Genomic DNA, 23,283 nt, shown 5'->3' on the forward strand with positions numbered 1-23,283 from the left:
GGCTCTGGTATAATTTCTTGCAAAATACTCGCCCGATTGCGGAATAAATCAAACAAACCCCTGGCATCTTCAGCAATTACAGTAAGAGAAATATGACAATAAAATGGCTATCAGATACACAGTTCTAAGAAATCTGTGAAGTGTTGAATAGAGGACAGTTTAAATATATATTTTTCCCAACGTTGATTTGATTGTCTCTAATTAGACTAATTTAATAAATATGTTCCAAGCAAAAAAATCCACAGACGTGCACATTGGGACTGAAATGGGTTCATGATGAGTTTCATCGTTTAGGGCTTGCTCGACGCTCGAAGCACAATAAATTATATGTTTCATTTTCCATTCTAACCCTTCGGTTCGACCCCGAAAGTTTGTCCCGAGGAAGAAAAAAAGCAAGGAACGGTTTACCCGGCGGCAACAGTTAATGTTCCAATTCTGTAAACCATAAATAATACTAACGTTGATGTTGGAATTTAACAGTTTACGCTACGCTGCGTTAATCTGTGTGGACAGCAGAATTCGCGATAAGAAAAATCATTTCTTCTTTACTCTGTTTAGTTTCCCTCGAATTAGCGGACAATTTTGCTTGTGCAATCTGGTTGGCTTCAGGGATAGCGAACCTTTCGAGAGTGTTCTCTAATTTGTCTCGAAGGCAAGCTGGTGAACCTTTCTTGACAGCAAATGGCAAATTTAAAAGAAAAAAGGTTCCGTCCGACAATCGATTGAATATTCAGATTCATACTGTAGTTTCTAATAGTATTCGTTATCCTTGCTTCCGAGAATTTTTGGTGATTGGAACTGATTTTCATTTTTTAAGAAAAAAATAAATTATAGGAGGTTGTGTCCAAGATACGACCGCATTGTTGACGTAGAACTACGCTGTTATATTATATAAGTCGCTAGTTTAAACCTTCGAATATTATTGTATAACGCTGTGAAATTTTAGAAACAAGTGCTTAGTAGAACAATCCCTGAAATGTTTTTTTCATTGTAGAATCAGTTGACGATAATTGACTGATGATTCATTCTTGCCTTCGCAGAACAATACACTAGCTGATCGTATGTCGCAATTTATTTCATGTCAATGCATTGAAAATTTATCTCGAACGCTATTCCGGTGGCCTTTTTCGCAATTGACATAGACTCGGTTACAGTCGATTATATCAATATATCTTTGGCACCACGAGGAAACAACAACAATGACAACACTTGCAAGTATCAAATATCATGCTACATGTTATTTAGTATTACCTCAGTGGAATTGCACCTCAAGGCATCGTTCGTACAACGTAAACCAAGCGCCAAACAAGCATTGGTGGCTTGAAACTACTGGGAATATAAACACTTCTCATCATTTTGCGCTATTCTCAAATGAAACACTTCTGTTTATATTACTGGCCTCGAAAAAAGTTGCATTACTTTCTCATACTCGAGATAAGCTCAGTTTTCACCCTTAGTGGAGGAAATTTTGCTACTGGCAAGCGAAACCTAATCACATATAAGATTCCAGAACGACATTCACTTTCTTGGTGACTAAACAAGCGAAATAAACTCTTTTTTTAATATCAACAACCTCGAAAACAGAAGCATTGCTTCATTATGATCAAGACTAGTGCAAATGCAATCCTAGTTGAAGTTGCGACTGGCACGCGAACCCAAATAACTTATAACATTCCAGTACGACATTCAAGATGCTTGGTATTCCCCAAATAATTTTTTGGTGCACAACCTTAACGCCTGCTTCGCCGTAACGTCAGTTTAATACATTTATGCAATGTCAAAAGCACCATCGAAGCTCTTATGATGACGGAAAACAAACAATGTTCACTGCTTGGAAAAAAACTGAATTATGCCACATAGCTTGTACTCTGCTGTAACAACCATCGATGCGAATTCACTGATGAGTTTGTCAAAAGCAACCGCGTTCACCACCAGCGGGGGGAGCTGGTTGCTGCCTGGGTAACGACGTTTACATTTTCGACCGACGCGCCGAAATCGCCTACTTCGCTGTTGTTCGATGCGATTGTTTCAAATGACTATATTTGGCATATAAATCTGAGCTAGGTACTAATACAAATTAGGCATCATTGAGACGGCCAGGTTTCGTTAGTGTCACCAAAGATTAAGAGTATATGAAACGTTCTAGTGCACCGACAAAGTTTGAAAAGGAAATACATTGAAACCGTACAAAACCTCCCTAGGAGATCGCTAATGCTAACAAATAATGCTTTTGAGTTTAAGCAAATTGAAGGAAAGGAATTTTTCATGGAAAACTGTGAGAAAGAATTAATTCAAAGTCTCAACATATATCTTATTAGTGCTGCTCAAAAAGCTTGTAGTATGGAAATAAAATTTAAACTCCATGATAAGTGGTGTGCCATTTATATTCTTGTAACACAATTCCAAGCGACGAGAAAGTAGTCCCACAACATGCTGAAACAAATTTGGGACTCAATAGCGCAATTTGCAAACATTACACTACTCCACAGCAAAGGCTTATATTTAATCAGAGCACAAAAAGTAGAGCTGAAAGTAACTTGCAAAACTGTTGAAAATCTGATAGAAACCCCTGCCAACAGTTGAAGCTATGTTTAAAGTTGCTTCATGCAAAAAACCCGACACATGTTTACTTCTGTGCTGAAAAGGGGTTACGGGGCTTTGTTCAACCGGGAATGCAACCACAACGTTATGCCTTTTTCAAAACACGTACCGTGCACAAGGGTTATGTGTTAAAATGCCAGAATCAGACATCTTCTGGGTTGTAAATGGCAGACTGGGAGAAGAAAGTTTTATTCGCTGTAAGGAGATGCCGCTGGTAAGAACAGTCAGAGGCCAAACCGAGTAGAAATTCCAAGCAATATAGCCATTGAGAATTCCAATTTTCCTTACATACATACAGAGCCGTTCTGCATATGACGGCCGAGTTGATTTAGAGTTCCGTACATCAGACTGCTGAAAGGATGTAGTAGCACTGGGACTGTAAGTGTAGACTTAAATTAAGGTGTTAAATAATATTTTTCGGCAGGGATATAACCAGTATTTAAGTATTCTTTTGACGATAGTTTATTTCTGTAATAATCCCACACAGTAGATAATGATGCGATAGCATATGCATCTGTAAATATGTTCACTCAGAAAGAATGAATGATATATCAATAAATGGATTGTTTAAAAGCTATGCTGCTAATTGGTGATAGGAAGTAAGAACATAAAACAAAAACAAAAAAAGAATAGAAATTCATTCACATGCACAGTTAAAAAAATGCATTTGAATAAACAAATTATTGAAGTAACTAAATCAATGCTTATTTAACACGTTGAGCCCCGGATTGTTCGTGCTGTGCTTTCAGTTCAGTCCAAAATTACAGTATTTGCACAATATCAGTGTCGGTCTCCGCTTCTAATGATATTTATTGTATAAAAAGAAAATTGTAAAAAATTCGATTAGAAAGAAGTCACACATCGTGAAACAGACCCCGCCAAAAAAAGGAGAATCAATCAAATTTATTCAATTTATTCATATCTATTTGATTCATCCTGCGCCCCTAAAATTGTGCACACAGGAACGGACCGTACCGCCAACTTATTAGATCATGAATTTACTGTAAAAAAAATCCCAACCATTAACCTTCCTGTACTCACGCGCGAAATCATAACCCGTATACCGGTGCACGGTGTTACAGACTGAAAGTTGAACTACTCTATAATATGTTTGTCATGTCATCTTCATTCAGTGTTAATAGTTATTTAATTCAGCCTTCTCAAAGCAGAATAATTTTTTATACTCCAACACAAATAACGAAATTCGACTTTTATCCTGTTACTAACCGCTTGAACGACAATTTATTTTCAGTTAGCACTGCTCCGGAAGGCGAATTAATTTTCTTAGTTTTAAGAGGAGGGATTAAATATAAGTTATAAAAAGTTACAGTTTTATTGATCAAATCGATATGACTCACAGATACTGCTCACATGAAAATCATCAAACCTCAATAATTTCCGGCGAGTCCAGCTCGTCATTGTCAGTGTGTTCAGGAAAGTTTATGACGAGGTTATGAACAATCACGAAAAGTTTAGAAATAATCGAGGAAACATGATATGAGAATAATAAAGCCTGTCCACATTAAATTACGGACACTTTTCTTTCAGTGTAGTTTATGAAATATTTCACTAATCAATGAAATATTTAACTTACATGACAGCTGAAACCCTCCTCTTTATTTCGATGTTCAACATGTTTACATTTATCTTCAGTTGGGTAAAATGACGTCGAATCAAGTGGAAGTACGCAAACACATTTTGCGCAAACGGCAGCAAAATCCAACACTGTTGGTACGCGATCTCCTCAAAAAGTTAAAACTGCCGAAGATTACCGTGTTTGGTGTGTGCAAATCGTTTGACCAGCGCTTAACTGTGGATCGGAAGGTTGGAAGCGGAACAAATCGAAAAGTATGCTCCCGACAGATGGATCGAAAGGTGGTTGCCATTATTGAGAAACAACCCAATCTTTCAGTTAGAAATGTGGCTCGACTCTCCAGCAGATTTGGCCTCTTGTCACTATGCAAAATCCATCCTGGAATGGTATAATATACATGAGGTCAAATATGTGCCAAAAACAGCAAATCCATCGAACTGTCCAGAACTTCGCCCAGTAGAAAAGTACTGGGCTCTGATTAGGCGAAAACTATTCGAAACTAAGAAGAAAGCGAATGGCATTAATGATTTCAAGAGGAGATGGAAAAGCGCCGCCGTCAGCATATCTGAGGATACTGTACGGAACCTAAAGGCAGATGTTCCCAAGAAAGTTCGTGGATTTTACAGACAACGTAATTAACATCGAAGGAAGCTTTCCTTGTTTTAGATATAAGTCTATTTTACTGATATAAACAATCGGTTTTGTTGTATTACGTGAATTTTGGTTTTACTGGCATCATCTTGGTGTCCGAAATTTAACGTGGGCAGGCTTTAGAGTTTTACACATTACACATTATTAAACATTCCACATTTACACATTAGTTAGTTGTCCAATTAAGTAGTATTAGTAGATAAAATATCTATTATCTATTAAATATATTTAATCCGATCATTAGTACTAATCCTGTTGACGTTAGTGAATTAAAATGAGAATATGGATATGAAAATATAAATATGAAATCGTTACCTATTTTTTGACATAAGACTACATCTTTCAGTAATGATACCAAATCAGAGAACAGTCAACATTTTATAATGAAATAATTTTAGGGTTAATAATTGTGTTCGCTCTGAACGGATTTTGATAGTTTGCATTCCAATGGAGTCGGAAATTCTCTAAAATTTTTCAGTACGTTATGCATTACGGTTCCCTGACCCATAAATGATTTTAATGAAGGAAAATTGGAAGAATACACATTTTCCTATTGTGTTACCGTGGTCGAATATATATCAACGATGTACATTATTCAGTCGAGCGTAAGCCGTTCACTCGTTCTACGGACAATGTGGATAGAGAAAATATTGCAATCTCAGCTCCGCCGTATTCTGTTCATTGAATAAAAACAGGCCGTTCGCGATTTCAGATTACAGTACCCCCATACCTCGCTTTACGGCCTACATACGTTACACGAAATTTGGCCACAAAGCGAACAGCCGTATAAGGAATCAATTATTCTAATACAAATTCAATCAGATCGGTTCCAAATTTGTTAAATATGTAACATATAATATGTATAATTTTTTTTAATTTCATTTAAATCAAAAATACTTACATAACATAAACATAAAACATATATAGCATACAACATACATACATAAAAACCAACAATAACCTATGAACAAAAACGGAACAACTTCATGTTATATAGAATATGTGTATGTATACTAGTGTGCGAATGAAAATGGTCATTTCGAATTTCAAAAAGTTACCGCATTAAAAATGTTCACCACTTCGAAAAAACACCCTATGCCAAATTTCAGCTCAATCGGACTTAAGAGAGAGTGGCGCAAAGCGGTCAAAGTTTGAGTTTTTTGAAAATCGAAAAATAACCCAAGGGGGTAGTGAAGGAAATCAGGGTTTTCGAAAAAAAAATTCTGCCAAATGTTTTAAAATTGCATGAAACGTCGTGATCTAGTGTCATCTTGAAAATTTTTGTTTTGTCAAACATAGGCACTCTGGGACTTTTTTTTTCGGAGTACGGAACGAAAATTATGGTTTTGGGTACCAATAAAAATAGTTGTCTCGAATTTTCATTCGGAACTTGCTACGAAATGTTGATTTGCACGATAATATACCCTATACAAAATATTAGCTCATTCGGACTTCATTTACTGGTGTCACAAACGTTAAAATTCGTGACAGTTTGAGACCCATCCCCCCTCTCTAAGGGTGGCTGCCATACAAATCAAACACAAATTTCTAAATTTCTCGAGAATTAATCAAGCAAATGAAACGAAATTTGCCGTGTGGTGGTTTTAGGGTGCAATAAATTATTCTATGGTGGTTAGATACCCTTCCCCCCTCTCTAAGGGGGAACTGCCATACAAATGAAACAATTTTTTTTGCATTACTCGAGAATTAATCAAGCAAATTAAACCAAATAAGGCATATGAAAACTTTAGGGTGCAATGAATGTTTCTATGGTGGTTAGATATCCCTCTCTCTTAGAGTGTGGCTGCCATACAAATGAAACACAAATTTCTGCATTACTCGATAATTAATCAAGCAAATGAAACCTAATTAGGCATATGGAGGTTGAATAGTGCAATAAATAATGCTATGGTGGTTGGAAACTCCACCTCCTTCTCTAAGGGGGGGCTGCCATACAAATGAAACATAAATTTCTTCATTACTCGAGAATTAAATTGATTAAGCAAATAAAACCTAATTTGGCATGTGGAGGTTATAGGGTGCAATAAATGTTTTTACGGTAGTGAAACACTCCACCCCCCTCTCTAAGAGGGGACTGCTATACAAATGAAACACAAATTTCTGCATTACTCGCGAATTAATCAAGCAAATGAATCCAAATTAGGCATATGGAGGTCTAAGGGAGCAGTAAATGATTCTATGATGGTTAGACACTCCAAGCCCCCCCCTCCCCCTCTAAGAGGGTGCTGCCATTTAAATGAAACTCAAATTTCTGCATTACTCGAGAATTAATCAAGCAAATAAAACCAAATTTGGCATGTGGAGATTTTAGGGTGCAATAAATGTTTTACGGTAGTGAGACACTTCACCCTCCCCCCCTCTCTAAGAGGGGGCTGCCATACAAATGAAATGAAACACACATTTCTGCATTACTTGAGAATTAATCAAGCAAGTAAAACCAAATTTGGCATGTAACGTAACGGAGCGAAATGTTATTCGCAAGTGGTTGAAAAATCTTGAACGAGAATTGTGTCTGAAAATAATCTAATATTGTAATATCGAGTTTTGGTAGAAGTACTAGGAATTTTATAGTGAAAGGTAATTTTAAAGGGTAGATTAGAAGATCAATCAATGAATAATTCTGCGATTGAACCCATGAACAGCGCTTAGTAAGAAAACGTGGATGTGATAACGAAAAACAAATTTTGGGCGGGACGAACTTTGCCGGGTCAGCTAGTTTGTACATAAAAACGTTACGAATTATACATTAATAGTAACGTTTCAAAGAAAACATGAAAAAGTGGTTGTTAGAAAAACTCTTTCCCTGGAAAAGGTGAATTTTTTGATATTTTAAGGGCCGTTCATTAATATATATAAACTAGCTGACCCAGCAAACGTTGTTCTGCCATATAAATTATTTCTAGTGAAGATTTTGGGTGTTAAATGAAACATATATAATGTATTGAAAACGTGTTTGAAATTTTCAACGATGTATTTCATTAATGTAACTGATATGTTTGATCTCTTAAAAGTCAAACGTAAGGTGAAAAAAGTAATATATTTTTGTCGTAAAGTATAAAAATGAAATGAAGAAAATCAGGATCAATTTCGTTCGATTGTTGTCTCGGTGGAAAATACGCGCTTGCCGTTTTCAAGATGAACGGTTAGATTTATAACTGTTCATGAAATAAGAACAACGATATTCAGACGACTTCAATGGAGCTGATGTACCTGCCTATTTTGTAGCACAATCTTTCGTCGTTTTTATTCAATAGAATATTCACATCGGTATTATGAATTTAAAATACAGACATATTTCATCCATTCACGGACTTGCAAATGTAGTTAATGTTGCAATTAATGTGCATGAGTGTTTTGCTCAGCTGAGGCGAATATGGAACTGTCCAACGATTGCCAGATTCAATGTCTGCATTGTTGATTTTTGTGGATGATTGTCTGCTATTATCAGTATTTCTTCGTTGATATATTGGACATCAGAGTACGCTTGTGATCTTGTCGTTGGTGCAATCTTTAGGTAAACGCCTTCTACTTATAATATCCGCCATGCAAGGCGTTAAAAGTTTCAGATCCACGCATGAACCATGTTTTTGGTAATAATATCGAACAATCACCCATATCCCAGAATCCGAATGGTTTGAAACTCGACTTCACGATTCGATCGAAATAATTTTTTGAATTCTTAAATCCGATCAAACGTTCTATGTAAATGTCGCAAAACAAACGTAAAAAATCCGTATTTGAAGAGCAATTTACTCTCTATCAGATTGGCAGACCCGGAAACAAATACAAATTAATTTTAACAATGATTAATTGAAAACTATTACTCGATGTCATTTGAAAACATAGAAGACACAGTCCTGACCCTAACCTCACTTTTTTTTCTATGAATATCCTTGCATTTCCACCAAAACTTTATCTATAATATAAAGTTATAATCAGACACGATTTTCGTTCAGAGAATGTATTACCTTTTTATATAGAACAGATTTGATAAGTAGAGCTAATTTTTCATTTGAAGTTTCGTTTCAAAAGCGTGTTTATTCTTCCCGAATATCCATGACCATTTTTGATTTACATAAATGAAACACGGAGCTCAATGTCGGCTATGTCGGATTGTATGGCAAGGTTGTCACATTTGCACAACTCGATTGGGTTTGAGTCGAATGGATTACAGAATGCAGAATTGCAATCCGTTCGGATAATTCTAACTCGATCTGATTTCAGAATATGGTTTAGTAGTTGATCAGTAGACAGATCTGGAATTTCTAAGGAAATTACATTAACGATATCCTCAGGGCCTATCGATTTTGTAGACTAACCAAACTAAAAATGTGTGTATGAGGTAATCCTCGTGTCTTTCATTCAACTACTAAAAATGATGCAAGTAATACAACGATGATAGGACGAACTTTGAAAACGTTAGTGCTATTGAAGAAAACATGGAGAGAGTCGTATGAACGATGTGCTTTAGCGATGAATTCTAGATTATTGTTTTTTCTTTGAATCACAACTTCTCGCATCACTGTGCAGTCGCCATCTATGTTTCTAGCAAAGCTTGCACATTGAATTTACACACGTGCTCTCCAGTAGGTGTTTCATCATGATTGATGACAATAGCGTGATTTTCATTTTGTAAACAGAGCAAGTGTGATTTGAAGTATTTCAATAATTTATAGTGCTCATTCAAAAATACTTCCAGCTCGCCGGCGATATGCCTGGCTTCAGACGAAGTGAGGTTACTTGCGAATGTGTGAATGAAAATTCGATGTAGTGGGCGTAGCACCATCTGTCATTTAACAACATAAATAAATTCCTCCTGTTTGAAAAACGAAATACGGTTAAATTATTTGAATATTGTTTATACAAAAATACTATTACATTCTTCAACCAGCACTTTGTAGGTTTTATAGTTTTGTGTGCCTGAAACTATAAAAGGCAGAAAGTTGATGTCTTCGACGTAAGTTCATATTTTAGTAAGATCTAAAACTTTGTCGAATACACTATATTGCTATCTTCACTTTAAACAACATTAGGATTAGTAGTATTTTTTAAGGATAAAACATGAAAGGGCTGTTGTTAGTTCTTTCCTGTAAAAGTGTCCATCTTCCGATGTATGAGTGAATATTATTGGGTTGGGGAAAAAAAAGTCGTATATTGTCAATATATGGCAACACTTAAACATATCTTGTGTTGTACTTATCGCATCGGGTCATACTATACGGCTATTTAAACACGATCTGTGCTACAAGTGTCGTTTTGACAGTGTTGTGATTGTCCTTTTCAGTCTCAAGTTATAGCGCGTCAAAGATTGAGTCCACCAAGCAAGAAATTCGCCATATTTTACGTTTTTACTACCTGTGAGGTAAAACTGCAACGAAGGCGTCCGAAAAAAATCGTGTAGTTTATGGACCCGATACTGTAACGATTCGCACAGCACAGCGTTGGTTTGATTGATTTTGTTCTGGTGTAGTGGCTGTCGAAGATACACCCCGTACTGGTAGGCCAATCGTCGTGGAAACCGATAAAATCGTAGGAATCATCCAAGTAGACCGGCATGTGAGCACTCGCTCGATTGGCCAGGAACTAGGTATAGACCATAAAACTGGTTGGAACCATTTGCAGAAGATTGGATTCCAAAAAAAGCTGGATGTATTGGTGCCACACGAGTTGACGCAAAAAAAATATTTTAGACCGAATCAACGCCTGCGGTGCACTGCTGAAACGGAATGAACTCGACCCATTTTTAAAGAAGATGGTGACTGGTGATGAAAAGTGGATCACGTACGACAACCTAAAGCGAAAAAAGTCGTGGTCGAAGCGCGGTGAACTGGCCCAAACCATCGCCAAGCCCGGATTGATGGCCAGGAAGGTTTTGCTGTGTGCTTGGTGGGATTGGAAGGGAATCATCCACTATGAGCTGCTCAACTATGACCAGACCCTCAACTCGGTTCTCTACTGTGAGCAGCTTGACCGTTTGAAGCAGGCGATTGGCCAGAAGCGGCCAGAAATGATGAATAAGAATGGTGTTGTTTTCCACCAGAACAACGCTCGGCCTCACACATCTTTGATGACCCGTCAGAAGCTCCGGGAGCTCGGATGGGATGTCGTATTGCACCCACCGTATAGTCCGGACCTGGCTCCAAGTGATTATCATCTCTTCCGGTCGATGCAAAACGCTCTTGGTGATACTAAGTTGGCCTAAAAAGAGGCTTGCGAAAACCGGCTGTCTGAGTTTTTTGCAAATAAGGAGTGGGGTGGTTTTATAGGGGGAGGGGCGGGGGGTTTGTAGATAATGAAGTTGCCTTCTAAATGGCAACAGTTTTGTGAACAAAACGGCGCATATTTGACTTAAATTGGATAATTTTAAGTATGTTAAACAAAGCGTCAAATTTCTATCAGAAATACGACTTTTTTTTCCCCAACCCAATATTATGATTTTTTTATGAGAATTTTAAAAAGATACATTTTCGAAAATGAGTCTCAATTTTTCCATTTCGGGATTGTGAACGAGTTATCCACTGTTTTCGTGAAATAATATTTTCTCATCTGTATAGTGCAAAGTTTTCTCAATAACACTGCCAACCAACACTCATTGCAGTTTACATTCCAAATTGGGCGAGTTCCCTACTGAAGGATGACAATCCCTCTTCTAATTTCTAATTGTATCCTTACAAGAGTTAGCTAGCAGAGTACATGTGCTATATTTCACCGAAGTAGGAATGCACAGCAGTAGTGAAAATTATTTCAGATGCTGGGCATCCTTGAGCCATCGCATGAGTTATCGCACCTACATCTCGTTATTTCCCAGCATCTTTCCGTTGTAATATGTCTTACCACAGCGACAAACTTGATTTTCAGCAGGGGATATCCCGCTTCGAGAAAATACGTAAGAGCACTCAGAGAAGGAGGAAATGGAGCAAAAGAATGCTGCCTCCGCTGCGCACCGACCAACCTTCCACATCCTTCCAAGTAAGGACGCATTATTGTATATGAAATGAAACTGAGGTTCAAGTGAGCTTTCCATATTTGATTTCAGAACTTGCTTTGCTCGGCATCCGTTGCCAAATGGTCTTGTGCCAGATTGCTACCGGCGCAGAGCATTTGACTTTCACTTGAAAATGAAACGGTTCCTCGCCTATCAAAGTCCTCGAAGGATTAATATCGACTAAGGATTTTACGGCTGGTTATTTTTACGACCACATAAGCTTGTTTATTGGGGTAGGTTGCCGTGTTTGCCCTTGCACCACTCATTGTGTAAACGTCGGAACCGCATATCGGAATTTGCGAGAGCGGAAAATTGCAGAGGGTCATTCCGACTTTCCGACAGTAAATTACACAAAATATTATTTACTCCTACTCGAAGCAGGGCTTGGAAGGAATGTTTGAGAAGATATGTGAAGGTATTGAACATCATTGAATGGTTTTATTATAAGCTATCACGAACTAACAAACTATCTTGGATGTTTTCAGTCAGTATAAATTATTCATATTGGGAAGAGAGTTGGTTGAAGATCATAACTCGTTGTTTTGTCAAATGCATTATGTATTTTGTCATGTCATTATAATCGTACCAACTATATTGTATCGTCATACAGTGATAGACATTCGTTTAACCGCACTTGGAAAAAACTTGAAACACTTACAAAACAACTAGTTCAAACAACTGTTCTTTTTATCGGGATACTTATTTGCTGTAGTGGTAGTATATTTAAGTCAATTCTATTGGAAGGACGTGCGTCACAATCACACACACAAGGCGGCATCGGTGGATATAAACATCCAAACGTCGTTTTTTCCTGAGACATACGTTTAGCCGCAGGGCATAAAAATCAGGTTTTGGCATAATCACCAAGCCTTTATCTGTGTTTTTTGAAAAAATACTTGGGAATGTTCAATTTACAAGATAAATATTAGATCTGCAACGTAAGAAGTTGGTCAGATTTGTGATTTACGTAGAATTCAAAGGAATGGCGAAAGGTATTCTATTGACGGAAGAGGGGCGGAAAATAATAAAAATATTCAGTGAACAAAAGTTTTCTAATCGCTCGATCGTAACAAAAATTGGTCGATCTGAGAAAGTGGTATGGAATTTCTTTAAATAGTGCAACAACAAATGGGAACACCAAAGTTACTTTGCGTCTTAAAGGTCGAATAAGTCACGAAGCAACCAAGAAACGATGACCTGCTCATACATTAAGGCAGAATCGTTTGTTCCAGTAACGAAGAGACATATTGCACGCATCTTGAACGACAAACATTATGTGGAAGAAACTTCAATTATGTGGAAGAAACTCCAAGGGAAGTGGAAGGGATGTGGAAGAAACTTCAAGGGAAGCCATTCATAAGCAGAACCATCTCATTTTCGCCCGGCAATACATGGAATGGAAACTAGAATAGAGAAATGTTGTATTTTCCGAAAAAAAAAGTTCAATTTCGATGGTCCGGACTGTTACAGTTGCTATAGGTACAATTTAAGTCAACGGCATGTCGTGAGATCGAAGCGGAACTTTAGGGGCGGAAGTTTGACAGTGTGGGGAGCCGTTTCCTATCACAGCAAGCTTCCCATTTGTTTCATTTTCCCCGAATGAACTCCGAAAAGTATCTTCAATTACTGGAGGACGTTTTGACTGGCCATGTAGAGAATAACGCTACCGAGGATGTAATTTTTTCAGCAAGATAATGCATAGATCCACATTTCCAAGCGATCGAAGGCATGGTTTGCCGAGAAGGACATTCCGCTTTTTGAATGACCTGCTAGCAGTCGATTGCAATCCCATAGAGAACCTATGGAGAATCTTGGCCGAGATGGTCTATGCAAACGGATGACAATTTGACAACATTTCAATTCTCAAGACAGTAATTCAGGAGTGTTGGGCTATAATCAATACGGCAACACTTTAAAAGCTGTTTGACTCGATGCCAAATCGAGTTATAAAAGTGATCCGAAATGGAGGTGGACATACTAAATATTAGCTACCGATTGGACTCGAAATTTGCAGCACAAATTTTCTTTTATTGAAATTTTAGGATGCGGCTAAACGAATGTCCACCCTGATTCCACATATTTGAATCACTTAGAAAACAAAAAGTGAATTTATACTTTTTTTAGAATGAATAAGATTAAAATAGACAATAATAGTATTTTATGAACGAAACTGCACAAATAATTGGCTTATTTTTAAAATTATTGAGGAAAAATAGGGTGCGGCTAAACGAATGTCTACCACTATATTATTCCTGTCTACACTCGACAAAAATTAGAGAAGCAGAGTGTGAAATCGGATTTTTAGGTGATTTTGGAAAAGCTGTTACTTCGAGCAAAATCAACGCATGAAGATAGAAATACATCTTTTTGAAGCTTCAACTTTCGAGTTTTGGAATATTTTACAAACACATTTTTATATCGGTGTGTGTGGATGTAGCGGACAAAAGTATCGAGAAGAAATAAAAAATAGATTTTTCTCTGTTCTCTCGAAGATTTTGTGGACTAACATAACTTTTTTCCAGCTAAGCCAACAGAATATTCAATTAACTTTATAAAACAAGTTTCAATTTGATCCCTATAATGTTGAATAAAAAAATACCCCATCATATTTGATTTTCTTTCATAGTAATAGCTTTGTTCATTTCATATGTTTTTTACAAGAAATTAAACTATTCTTGAACCAACACGACATTGACGTGTTTCTCATCAATGAAACTCATCTGACAGATCACTACAACATCAGAATCACGGGATATGATTTCTATGGTACAAATCACCCGCACGGGTCAGCAAGAGAAGGAGCTGCAGTCCTCATCAAACGAGATATTCCACACTATTTATGGCACCGACACAGTACCCTAAATATCCAAGCAGCGGCTGTGTGCATCAAGAGTAAATCAGAGAAATTAGTACTAACAGTACTCTACTCTTCACCGAATGACCACCCTTCGGAGGAGGAACTGAAAGACTTCTTCTCACTCCAAGGGCACCGATTTATCGTCGCTGGTGACTTCAACGCAAAACACACCTTTTGGGGATACCGCTCGTGGTCGCGTATTATACAACGTTAGCACTGACTCCGGCTATGACATTGCATCATGCGGCGAACCGACAAACTGGCCAGAGGATCTCGCACGACTTCCGGACCTGCTAGATTTCGCTTTCACAAAAAATATTAATAGTAAACGAAATCGATCGAAGCTTCTTCTGATCTTATCACTCACCAATACTCCTGGAATACTCCATAGAAAAGGAAATGAAGCAGACGTTATCTAATCTCACTAACTTTTCAACGAACTGGACAAAATATAAGATACTAGCTGACCCGGCAAACTTCGTCCCGCCCAAAATTTGTTTTTTGTTATCAATACCTTCAAACATTCACGTTTTCTTACTATGAACAAGTTCATGGGTCCAATCGCAGAACTGTTCATTGATTGATCTTCTAATCGATCCCGTTGAATTTATCTTTTACTAAAAAAATACCTAGTACTTCTACCAAAACTCATCATTATAATATCAGATTATTTTCAGACACAATTCTCGTTCAAGATTTTCCAACTACTTGCAAATAACATGTTTCTCCATTACATGAAATAAATGTTTGATACAGAAAATATGATAGCATAAAGACAAAGCCCTCCCCTTCTCTCCCCTTAGAGAGGGGGGAAGAGTGTCGAACCACCATAGAAACATTTATTGCATCCTAAAATCTCCACATGCCAAATTTGATTTCAACTAATCATTTCTCGAGTTATTCAGAAATTTGTGTTTCATTTGTATAGCACCAGTTGCTAAATTCGGTTGCTAAAAACGATTAGGCACCTCTTCATCATAACTTAGCAACCACACCGGGAGTTGCCATTCGGGTGAGTAAAATAACAACGCACCCCCAAAGTAGCAGCCGGTTCATAAATTTGGGAACGCAGTAGTTACTTCATCGCAAGGTTGCTATTTGCAGCAAAAGTCAGAATTTTGTTTCGATTCTTTCCATTCTGCGTGGGTTATAATTAAGTTGTTGTATAAAACAGTGATTTTTGCTTTTCTTTCCACGACGAGTGAGTTTCTCAAATCTCGGAGCAAACAATCATATCAACAAAAAGAACATCCTCGTTTGATAACCACCGGTGCGAAAAATAAAGTACTGAAATGACAACCATGATAGCAACAACCGGTGCAAAAATGGGTTGCTATCCAAAGTAGCAACGATTAAAGTTGTCAATACTCCAACGCTTATAGCAACCCATCGGTGGGGATGCCCTAAGAGAGGAGGAAGGAGTATCTAACCACTATAGAATCATTTATTGTACCCTAAAACCTGAACATGCTAAATATCGTTTCATTTACTTGATTTGTTCTCGAGTAATGTAGAAATTTGTGTTTCGTTTGTATGGCAGACCCTCCTCCCTCCCCCTTAGAGAGGAGGGTGGAGTGTCTAACCACCGTGAAAGCATTTATTGCCCCCTAAAACCTCCATATACCTAATTTGGTTTCGTTTGCTTGAGTAATTCTCGAGTAATGCAGAAATTTGTGCATTTTTGCAAGCAAATAAAACCAAATTAGGCATATAGAGGTTCTAGGGTGCAATTAATGTTTCTATGGTGGTTAGACACTCCTCCCCCCTCTCTAAGGCTGCCATATAAATGAAACACAAATTTCTGCATTACTCGAGAATTAATCAAGCAAACGAAACCAAATTAGGCATATGGAGTTTTTAGGGTGCAATACATGTTTCTATGGCGGTTACAAAAAAAAAATGAAATAAAAATTTCAGCATAATTCAAGAACTAATCAAGCAAACGGAACCAAATTTGGCATGAGGAGGTTCTAGGGGACAAGAAACATTTATAAGGAGGCTCAACACTCCTCCCATCTTTCTAAAAAGGGGGGGGGGGGGGGTTTGCCATGCAAATGAAACACAAAACACAAATTTCTGCATAACTCGAGAACCAATCGAGAAAATGGAGCCAAATTTGGCATGTGAAGGTTTTAGGGGGAACGAAACGTTTCTTTGATGAATACACTCCTCCCCCCTCCCTAAGGGGAGCTGCAATATCAATGAAATACAAACTTCTTCATAACTCGAGAACTAATCAAGCACAATTTGGGATGTGAGTGTTTTTTGGTATGAGAAATGTTTCTATGATGGTATGATACCCCTCCCTCCTCTGGAATGGAGAGGGGGTCCCATAAACACATATTTAAAATAAAATTTATACATATTTCAACTAAAAATATTCCAATCAAACATGACAATTGAAAATTTTCGGAAAAGTCTGAAGGAAAAAGGGAATATTCGGAAAATTTAATTCTCATATGTTCTACAATTACATAGTGAAAAGCGTTGTTATTCCATTTGATGTTTGCGCTAACGAAATATCTTTATCTTCTTCTATCTATACCAATAAAAGTGGATTCTATCAAATTTTCTGTATCAAACATTTATTCCATGTAACGGAGAAACATTAACACTTAACATAACAAGTGGTTGTTAAGTGGTTGAAGAATCTTGAACGAGAATTGTGTCAGAAAATAATCTGATATTATAATGAAGACGGCCCTAAATCGGATAATAGAAGTACTAGGAATTTTATAGTAAAAGGTAAATTCAACAGGGTCGATTAGAAGATCAATCAATGAACAATCCTGCGATTTGACCCATGAACTTGCGCTTAGTAAAAAAAACGTGAATGTTTGAAGGTATTGATAACAAAAAAACAAATTTTGGACGAGACGAAGTTTGCCGGGTCAGCTAGTGTAACCATAAAAATATATTGCTAAAATGATACTGTGTGTTGCAGGCCCACATCAACGAGAAAGGGATTCTCCAAATATAATGGCTACGCCGTATGCCTTGACCATCGAAAACAAAAGAGAAGACTAAAATCATAACCCTCGCCTGGTTATGAGTAATACTCACATGAATGGGAATCGAACAGTCCCTCGCATCTAATCTCCAATCATGTATGAAGCTTAGCAACGAGGCAAACATTGGTGCTCCTAATCAGAACACTGCATAGCTCATCCTTGCCGGCATAACTTTAGTGCTGATGAATGGCTATGACTCAGCAGAACTTGAAATAGAGTACACTGTCGAAAAAAAATAAACCTAGCCATTCAATCCGAGGAGGAACAGAAAAGCAAACAATTTGCACTTAACATATATCTGCTAGGGATGATGAATAGCTGAGTTCTGCAGGGCTATAATTAAAAGATGTGAGATAAGCATTCAGCATGCCGAGCTATGCAAATTGAGGTGTCAGTTGTATGTTTCGGCTCAACCCAAGTTTACACAGGGCATGTGTACCTAGTAAATACTGTCTATATTTGCAATATCATATCAAAAATTAACTATGCTTCGTCCAGTTCACGATACATAATTTACGAATTCAAGTAACCCGTATTACGCTTAGTAAACGAATAATAGTCTTTAATTTTTATCTTCTCATTAAAATTCATCACTGAAAAAAAAGCTTTGTTCAACTTTTCTCCGGGTTTGAAATTTCGTCGATATTTGCACTGCATTGTTTCCCCCATCGAAAATGAATCTTTGTTGGAAAGTTTCTCTAACGTCCGAAGAACTGCACACTAACTTTGCTCGCGTAAGGTTGGAAAAAATCAAGAAAGTTCAAAATTACACTCTCCCATTCTTCGTCTTGGAATAGCTGCATTCGATCAATATTGTTGGATATTTCAAAAAAAAAAAAAGCGAGGGTGTGAGTGGTTATGCTGTTTTTCATTCAACAGCTACTGATGCAGTCTAGAGAAATTATTGTATAAAAATATGTACGATCTAATAAATATTGAACACATAATGCGAAGGTGTAGAGGGAGGAGGGGAATGAGTCAACAGAAGCGGAACACGCTCGGTCGAAAACGAGGTTCTCGTGGGTTGAAGTTCAAGGAAGGGGGGAATATCTGATTTTGGAACATTTGCTTCAACTTGTATGTTTTTGAACAAGTTTGAAAGGTGACTTTTCGTTTGTTGCGAGCTACTGCGGTGATTATTCCCGAGGGTCGTTGAGCTGTCGCGATCATAAAGCGCAATTTCGTTATCCAGAGGCGACGAGGAGGTGTGTCTATTCCGATGGATGAACCCCTCTCAATCAACTCATCCAAAGAGGAGAGAATTTCAGTGAATCGTGCGTGCAAAGGACGGACAACTGAGGAAGGTAAATATGCTCGTTTTCCAGTAGGAAGAGTTCGGTCCCGAGGGAGCTTTAGTTTAGCGCATCAGAACAGAGCAGCTATTAATGAAAATGTCCGGAAGCGCATAAATCGGTCATACGTGAAGGCTATGCTGTACACATTGGAAATCGGTATGGAAGGTGTGCCAACATATGTGTTCACATGTCTATTAGTGGTGCACTGCAGGATTGTTTCATTCGATTGACATTATTTGATTTGTACTGTACATGTTATGTTTGAGCCATTGCCGTTCGCGACTGAAACTATCCGTAACATTGAAATATCTGTCGTCATCATTATGTTGCTATAATTCGATCGTGACACTTATACGAATAATAGTATATTGTGCTTGTACTCTTATAACACTCTTTCCCTCAATACCAGGTGTTCAAGCTGCTACAGAATCACAAAGTTCCAAACACCCATGAGACCAGAATAGTTTCGAACCCGAGCATGGTCCGCTCACAGAATTTCAAATAAACCACCACGTTGGGTTAATCAACCAAACTTCTCCAGTACCATATGTCGATAACCAAGCTCAACCATCAACATAATATTTGCCCCGACTTCTACATTAGCATGCAACTTTGATCTCGGTCCCTCTATGTCCACGTCTCGCCAGATTACACTTTCGAAAGTAAACCTCACCTCTATAAGGTACGATGAATCATGATTAGGGAAGTGTCCGTGATGTGACGGCTGGTTTCGTTCGCCGCATCTTCCTCACAACGGCAAAGCTTTTGCTGAGCAGAGCGTGTATGCGGTGCAGCTCCCGACGAATTACACGAAGGTTTTGGTTATTGATATTTATTACTTCTGAACCTCGGTGAGGGGGAACGTTCGGCTGGAATATTTAACCTATGGAATTAACAAACTAATATTACAGGAAAAACGATAAAAAATTCTCATAATTCTTCACAATATTGCTTGAGTTTATTACCCTTCCTGTACCCGTGCGCAAAATTATAACAATAAAATAAAATCATTGAGATATATCCCCTTCTTCAAATAGCCAATAACGCCTAAAAAGTTGACAATAGCATAATTACAGATAAATTCAACATTCGGTTTGTGACACCGTGCGCTAGTATAGGAGGGTTGATCTACTGTTCTATATTACGAAGAAATATTAAATTATAATTAATATACAGATTATGGGCCCCATTCTTCTTCTTGAATGACGTTAACGATCCCTGTGGAACTTATGCCGTCTCAACGTATGCTTCAACTAGCGTCTTTATTAACACATAGTTTAGATTTCTTAAGCCAAAAAACACGCCTTGAATGTATTCCGAGGGGCAAGCTCTAGAATACGCGTGACCACAGTGCAAGTCGGAAGAAATTTCTTTGGCGAAAAATACCCCGACCAGAACGGGAATCGAACCCGAACACCCGGCATGATAATGTGACACGCTAGCCACTCGGCCACGTGTGCACCTATTATATAAATCCCCTATTATTATGAATCGAATCGCTGTTTCGATATAATCACTATCACTATCACACCCAGAGATGCCAGGTTTGAAGACATGTCTTCATTTTGAAGACATTTGACTCACGGTGAGGACATTTGAAACATATGAAATATGTGATATTATTTCCATGAATTATTTTGGGCCTATACTATACAATAGATTAACCTAGATCTTTCAAACGACCTCTTCACCAATCGAAGGATTTCCGGTCACATACCGTTCCAATAATTAGTTTTATGGATACGGTTTGAGTTACAACTAAAACTTCAAAGCAGAAATAAACAAATTAAGTTATCACAGTTCCGTTTTTAAGGAAGAACTGGAGCTATATTCACTCAATCAATGGTTTATCAAGCCAGTCATCATTTCTAAACTCATCAAATTTAGTTCGTTAGTTATATTATTTGTAAAGATTTTATTGAAATAAACTTCAAAACATCAAGGTAAGTTTAAGGAAATGCGCTATAAAACAATACCAATTAGAATAAACATTGAATAAGCTATCAAACTTCGTTCAATAGTATATTACGAATTATAGTTTTCTCCGGTATGTTTGTGGAGACATTTGAAGACATTTGAAAATCCCATCTAGAATCCCTGATTACACCGAGTAAAATCTGGAAGTATAGAAATCGAGGAAAACAGCTCGATTCGTTATTCTTGCTCGAATGTCAGCGGTGATGTTGAAATATTTTGAGACGAGTTTGAAATACTTCACAAAGCACTACAGAAAAAATGGCAATTCTTTTTTGAGACATCTGCTATGAAAATTTTAAATATCTGTATTTCCAAAAGTGTTAATATGATTATGTTTTGAAGAAAACTGATATTTCCTCAACGAATGAAGCTTAATAGGTGTTAGGCATGCATTATTTCATGTGTAATGGAAACGACTGCATGGAAAAATTTGTTTACAAAACATATAATTATTGAAAAATGAACTTTCAACTGCAATCTATGAAATTCCGTCAGGAATCACGTATGTATTTAACTTTTTTTAGCAATATTATTTTTTGTATATAATCTTTTATTTCATTCAAGTATGGAATAACGAGTTGTTAGATCTTAGGACTAGCATGTGTGAACAAGGTTCAATTAGATTCCCATTCACTGCTCTATGATATATTAGGCTGTCAAAAAAGTCCTGCGGTATTTCCGCGAGGTGTCGTTGTAAACGCGTAGTTCTAGTTGTATTCATTGTATCGAGTCATACTATAGCTTGTTGGAAAGGTATTTTTGCGCGGACTATAATATATTCCTTGACAGTGTTTTGTTTGGTTAAGTCGTTCGTGAGTTATAGTGTTGCAAATATGGAACAAAATAAAGAGAAAATCCGACATATTTTACAGTACTACTATGACAAAGGCAAAAATGCATCTCAAGCTGCCAATAAAATTTGTGCAGTTTATGGACCCGATACAGTTTCCATTTCCACCGTACAACGATGGTTTCAACGTTTTCGTTCTGGTGTAGAGGTCGTCGAATATGCGCCACGCTCCGGAAGACCTGTCGTCGAAAATTGCGACAAAATCGCTGAATTAGCCGAGAAAGACCGGCATAGTAGCAGCCGTAGCATCGGCCAAGAGCTGGGGATAAGTCATCAAACCGTTATTAACCATTTGAAGAAGCTTGGATTCACAAAGAAGCTCGATGTATGGGTGCCACACACGTTGACGCAAAAAAACATCTTTGACCGTATCGACGCATGTGAATCGCTGCTAAATCGCAACAAAATCGACCCGTTTCTGAAGCGGATGGTGATTGGCGATGAAAAGTGGGTCGCTTACGACAACATGAAGCGCAAAGGTCGTGGTCGAAGCCCGCTGAAGCGGCTCAGACGGTGGCCAAGCCCTCATTAACGGTCAGGAAGGTTCTGCTGTGTGTTTGGTGGGATTGTCAAGGAATAATCTATTATGAGTTGCTTCCCTATGGCCAAACGCTCAATTCGGGCCTGTACTGCCAACAACTGGACCGCTTGAAGGTAGCACTCGTGAAGAAGAGGCCATCTTTGATGAACAGAGGCCGCATTGTCTTCCATCAGGACAACGTCAGGCCACACACTTCTTTGGTGACGCGCCAGAAGCTCCGGGAGCTCGGATGGGAGGTTCTTTTGCATCCGCCTTATAGTCCGGACCTTGCACCAAGTGACTACCACCTGTTTTTGTCCATGGCGAACGAGCTAGGTAGTCAGAAGTTAGCCACAAAAGAGACCTGTGAAAATTGGCTATCCGAGTTTTTTGCCAATAAGGAAGCGAGCTTCTATAACAGGGGTATTATGAAGTTGGCATCTCGTTGGGAACAAGTCATCGAACAAAACGGTGCATATTTGACTTAAAACAGATGAATGTAACTAATTTTATGAACAAATGAAAATTCAAAAAAAATACCGCAGAAATTTTTTGACAGCCTAATATTACGTCTATTTCCGTGATTGTAGTAACATTATTTTCTTCCAAAGAGGAATTGATGATAGAGTGTTTGAAATAAAAACGACATTTCCTATAAAGGTTCAGAGTTGAGAACATCTGTTTTATTTGACACTATCTGACCTGGCAAACTTCGTCTCGCCCAACATTTTTATTTTGCTATCAATACCTTCAAACATTCACGTTTTCTTACTATGAGCAAGTTCATGGGTCCAATCGCAGAACTGTTCATTGATTGATCTTCTATTCGACCCCGTTGTATTTACCTTTTACCATATAATTCCTAGTATTTCTAACAAAACTCATCATTATAACATCAGATTATGATATTTTTGGTTGTAA

This window comes from Toxorhynchites rutilus, chromosome 3, assembly GCF_029784135.1.
Source record: "Toxorhynchites rutilus septentrionalis strain SRP chromosome 3, ASM2978413v1, whole genome shotgun sequence".
Lineage (NCBI taxonomy): Eukaryota > Metazoa > Arthropoda > Insecta > Diptera > Culicidae > Toxorhynchites > Toxorhynchites rutilus.